The 5639-nt window shown below is 39.1% G+C and overlaps 1 protein-coding gene and 1 long non-coding RNA gene across 3 annotated transcripts in view; one reads left to right on the forward strand and one right to left on the reverse strand.

The window, feature by feature from the left end:
* Nucleotides 1-2641, reverse strand: part of LOC108446042 — a 29795-nt gene extending 27154 nt beyond the window's left edge. Inside the window, exon 1 of the long non-coding RNA XR_001861150.1 lies at nt 1-2641. This exon is cut by the window's left edge and continues 5362 nt beyond it. This is a non-coding gene — a long non-coding RNA (uncharacterized LOC108446042).
* The window catches only part of CD247 (CD247 molecule), a 49309-nt gene that overhangs the window by 27669 nt on the left and 16001 nt on the right, over nt 1-5639 (forward strand). The gene's annotated exons all lie outside the window — the stretch shown is intronic.

A 5639-nucleotide genomic window follows, 5' to 3' on the forward strand; every position in this document is an offset into this window, starting at 1 on the left:
GCTGTAAAAAAAGAGAGGCTGATGAGCCCTGAAATGATAAAGCCTGCTCCTACACTTACTTTATTTTGAGGTAACAATTTCTGTCTCAGAGGAGCTCTGAGCAAGTGCTTTCCCCAGCACACCTGGCGTTGGCTGTCTGAGCTCAGGAGAGTCTCAGATGTGTGTTTGCTGGGGCGGTGTGTGGGGGGTAGATCCGTATCTGCTGAAGAGAAGCGTCACGTCTCGCTTTGAGGCTTTGAGCGGGCTGGGGTGTGTGTGAGTGAGGGACCAGGAGCTTTGTTTTGTCGCCACGGTTTATAAGTGAAAGGGACTTGGTGGGCATGGATCTTGTGGTTGCTGTCAGACAGGCACGCAGGGCCTCCGAGAATCTCTCAGCAGGGAAACAAATCTGTGTGAAATGTTCAAGCCATTTCATAATCAGCTTTGTAGCCAGATCTTCAAAATACTCAAAGGGCTCCCAGACATCAGTTGTTTTGAACAAGGAAGAAAGGTTGAAGGAAAGGAATAGAAAAAAAAAGAAACATGATTAGTGATATTAACCTGACCCAAGAGACAAAAAGGGTGGAGATTTCTGATAGAAGAAGCCAGCCTGTGTTGTGGCAACAGGGCCCAGAGCAGCAGCTTGTGCAGTGCTGTAGGGCAGCAGGCTCCCTCCTCCACTGAGCCCATGTCCTGCCCCTTGGCAGGCCAGAGCAAACTAAAATCACAGGTGATCTGCCGGGCAAACAGCTCCTGAGCAGTTCCCGAAATGGCCTGGCTGGTTTCATGCAGCTGCTCTGTGGTAAATGATGGGGGATTTTCTGGGGCTGCACTGGGATGCAGCAGCAAGGTGTTGGAGTGAGAAAATGCATTTGTTTCTCTGAGAGCGTGGCGTCAAGCCCTGATTTGTGTGGTCCACGCTGAAACACAGAGCTGATCCTTTCTGATCAAAGTACTGCATGTCTAGAATGTAAAGGAAAGGCAGAGGTAAGTCATACGGTATCTGTACTGTGGTCTGTACAAAGAGAAGTGTGTCATTAACAAAACCTGATAAAAGGACAATTAGTGGTCAGGATGGAAAGCTGTAACACAGGGGTGAGCCAGTTGGGTAGGTAAAAGAAATGTGATTTATCTGTCTGCAAAGGATAATAAAGCAGTCATTCTCTCCTTAACTGGGGCTATAAAGCTATTATGAAAACCAGCCTGGAGAGTGTCTGGCGTGCAATGCCCAGGGGGGCAGCAAGCATAAAAAAGTGTCCTTGGCTGATGTCATGGCTCTGGGTTTTCTGTTCCTCCCTGAACCTTCCTGACCAGCACTGAGAACACCATTACCCTGCAAGTAATTTTTTTGTGCTTAATGTCCTATTTTGTCTAACTTCTTACAGCACAGAGTGATTTTAAAAATAGGACAACACTGAACACTCTGGTAACTATAGAAAATCATTTGATGACATAGCTTTGTTTTCTGTCATTTCCCACCATTAAGATTTTCTGTATAACGTGCACTTTCTTGGCCTTTTGACAAGTACTCAGGAAGTTGTGCAGCAGTTGTGTGAGTAGGATCCTTCAAATTCAATACCTTATAATCATCATCATGCTTGTGCTATAGATTTTGATTCCTACATGACCAAATAAGGTTTAAAAGGATATTTTTATATAAAGTCAGGCATGGTTTTGCAGAAACTGCTGGGGTTCTCTTTTGACCTAGTGGTGCATTTGTGATTTGAGGAACTTGGACAAAAACAACTGGGAGAGTAATGCCAAATTCTCTGTACTATTGCAAGCAGCATGTGGAACTGGCTTCTTTCACATTTACACTTCTGCTCAGTAATAAAAATAAAATACAATTCTTGACTGAAAATAAGGATATCAATTTTGCCTTTTCAGTTGTCAAGTGAGTTGTTATTGAGCAAAATGACTATGCATTATTTCCATGAAAATGCTGGTGCCATCAGACACCACCACACCAGTAAAGCACAAAACATTTCTGTGGAAATCAGTAGTCAGTCAGGGTTCCAGGAGTCAAGAGTTCACAAGTTGATCCATATGTGTTAACAACTTTATCTAGAGTTTTTATTATTGATTTCAGCACTGCTGGGTAACTTTCTGGATGGTAAAATTTAAGGCAGTAGAGCTTGATCGTTCTGAGTTTGCAGAAGAATATGTTTCTGATTAGAAGCAATTCTGTATGCCAACAGACAAATGTACTCCCTTCACTCCAATTGCAGTAATCTGCTACGAGAAATTCTAATAGCAGAGTATATTTTGTTTTTAAAACGTGATTTACTGACATTTCCTAAAAAACTGAAAGTACAACTAACTTTGAAATACGATTTTTAAAAAATCTTAATTACACAGTTGGGTCTTGAATTACAAATTGGTTGTGCATGAATTCTAACTATGCCCAATATCTGATATTAGGTTATTCTGCAGATAGTATAGCCAGCTGCAGAATTTAATCTCTTAAAAGCTGCAGAAATACTAATCTCTGAACAGCCCACCAAGAGGGTATTTCTGTGTCGTAGTCAGCTGAGAATTTTAAGTGAAGCAGTATGTTCAGTGTGATACTTTATTTAGCTTTACCTAGATTATAAGTAGCAGCATAAAACTGTCATTCAACTGCTGCTTCTAAAGAGTACATAATAATTCTGCATAGAATTTGGTAAGTATTTTTTTGCTTTTTATGCTGCCACCATTATGACAGTGTTAGAAATCTGACAGGGAAAAGAGAAGAAATATTACTTTTATTGTTGTAAACTGTGTCTTAAGACTGTAGTGTTTGGATCACCAATTGTTAGCATGGTAATAAAATAACAGATTTTCTCTGTCCCAGCTGGTCAGACTTTTTCTCTTTTAGGGACTTTTTTCTGATCATAAACACACAAGACCGAGATATTTAACAGTGGGACACTGGAGGAGGATGGGTCTTGCTAGCAGGGAAATTTGGCTTCAGGGGGCTTGTGGCACTAGTTTGGAAAAATCAAATTACCTAAGGTCTATGAAGATCTGCTTATGATTTCTCTGTTTAAATTTCATTCATTGTTTTTTCCAGCATATGAAATTAAAAGCACCCTTATGAAATGAATTAATTAAAATAATGTTTGCTCTGTAGCTGTATCTACATCTCTATGTAATTTAATTTAGATAAAATCCCACCATGTGATGGTGGATGCCATCATGTTAGATAAATTTCAGGTGACTGCATGGAATCTGTTAGGAAATTACTGGTTTTGTCATGTCCAAGCAGAAAATCAACTGACAGGAGAAATACATAGTGATTTTTTTTTTCCCCCATTATTGTTTTTGTGAACCAGTTTTATATTCTAAACAGTATCAGGCAGAGCAGGTTACAAAGCCAGACTTATTTTGCTTCATGTGCATAGACTTTCTCCTTAGACCTTTGTATTTTGTGCATGTGCTGTGCTCTTCTTCAGTGGAAATGCTGAAATGTTTGGAGAGTTAAATATATGTATTTGGTGCGGTGCAATGAGCTGAACCATCTGGTCCTTCCTGCTCTTTTGCCTTGTAGTAAATTATTCTAATGTAGCTCTTGCAATGGACTCGGAGTAAACCACTGCTAATTTTTGTGGATAAAGTAGAAATACAGCTTTGGAATATATTTCTAGAAAAATAATACTGCTTAAATTGAAGGGTTCAGAGGCAATTATTTTTTTTGCTGACTTCTAATGTGTACGCATGTGAAAATGAATTGCAGAAGAACACACTGTCAGGTTACTCTGAAAGCAGGGTAGAATACAGCAAATTTAAGGAGTAATGAAGAGATTTATTTTCCAGAAAAAAATTGTGTCTGGTCATACTCTCCAAACTTGAATTTGTTACACTGAGTAAAGATTTATTGTATAATGAATATTGTGTTAGAAGAAACATTTGCATTTATCTTTTAATTATTGAGGCTCACACCCTGTTTCTTGTGCATCTTTGACGGTGTGCGTGTGTGTCAGCCTTGGGGCCAAACCTGTTCTCATTGAATTAAATGGCCTGTGCTAACTTGAAATCAATGGTGTGGGGAATGAATTCACCCATTTTGGAATCTGGTCTTTACTGGGAGGAGAACTGGGACATTTGTTTACATTCACTTGTGTTTCTTCCTCCGTTTGGATGCGATAAACCCCAACACAACCCTCGTGAGAGCTGTCGGCTCCGATAGCTTCACTTTTTTGACTGTTAAAACAGGGCAGCTTCTCCAAATGGATTTCAAGGGATAGATTGAAATAATTAATGCACATCTAAGGGCTAATTCTGTGGGATAACACTTTGCTTAATGGGATTAATTCCAGGCTTGCACATGCTGGAAACTCCCAGAGGCACAGATCAGGCCACTGCAAAGCACCTCGAAGTAGGTCCCTAGTACCTCCTCTCTTCCCCTCTGTCCTATTAGGAATACACACCAAGTCCAGATGTGAATGAATTATGGGTTAATCAAACCTAATCCCAGAAAAGCATTTGTATTAAGGGAGGAGAGTGTTTTGTCGTGTACAAGCCCATGCATTATCTGGGCAGCCCAGCATTGTATTTGAGGTAGTGCAATACACAATAAAGGGTTCTGTGGCAAGAAGAAATTGTAATGGATAGAAGTAGAAGAAAGATTTTTCTTAGAGAGTACAAGAAGTAAATTAAATGCTAAGGATCCTTTTCACATTTAGGTGAAAAATTATTTTCTGTGGGCATTTGATCACTTGGCGATTTTTCACCCCATCCAGCAGTTCTGTGGCTGCAGTTTCCCAAACTGTGCTTTCAATAAAGCTTACCTAAGCTCCCAATGCTATGAAAAATGGAGCTTATATAAATTTCCTTTGCATTCTAAATCCATCTCAGCTGCACACAGAAAGCAAACAAGTACAGTTTCCATGCAGCCTTTTTATCTCTCTGCACATCCCAAAGGCTTCCCAATATGCCTTTCTGCGGGAGAGAGAGGGTGTTTAAAGTAAACATAATTTCAAAATTTTCATCCATTTTAGAAGCAGCATTAAAGATCTTAAAGGAAACATGTTTTATGAGGCTGACGAGCAATTAGATGAGTGCAGTGGTAGTGCAAGTGCATAATTCTACACTTTATAAAATTAGTTGGAGTGAGAAAAATCAGAGACAACATAATATCCCATCTCAAGTGGCTGCTTCAGAGAGGTGCTCTGAAAGTTGAAGGTATGAACAGAATTGTTCTGTAAAATATATCTGGTAAGTGGCTGAGAGCTGCTTGCTTGCGTTAAGATGGAAAGAATAAATACAAGGGATCTAAATCCTCTGAAATAGCTGTGCCATTCCTCCAGGAAAACAAAACTAAACTAAATCTAGTCATAAGCAATAGAATAGGATTTCTCTTTGCTAAATTTGTGGAAAATATCTTATTGAAAAATCTTGAAGAAAAAACAATAAAGTAAATTTAGTGCTGTGGATGAAATTAATTTAAATTACTCATGATAGCTCACCTTTCCAGATTTTCAATGTATTCCCAATTGGTTAATGGAATTAACTTGATAAATTGTAGTATTAGTTGCATGCAGTGAGTAAATCATAATTACTTCATCTCAGTTGCAAATACTGCCATAGAATGGTTTGAACTAATAGTGTAAATAATCAGGAAATTTTCTTTGTGATGAGAGATGGGGGTCCTTTTCCTTGGTTTTTTGAGGTTTTTTCCC

This window comes from Corvus brachyrhynchos, unplaced genomic scaffold (genome assembly GCF_000691975.1).
Source record: "Corvus brachyrhynchos isolate BGI_N302 unplaced genomic scaffold, ASM69197v1 scaffold152, whole genome shotgun sequence".
Classification (NCBI taxonomy): domain Eukaryota; kingdom Metazoa; phylum Chordata; class Aves; order Passeriformes; family Corvidae; genus Corvus; species Corvus brachyrhynchos.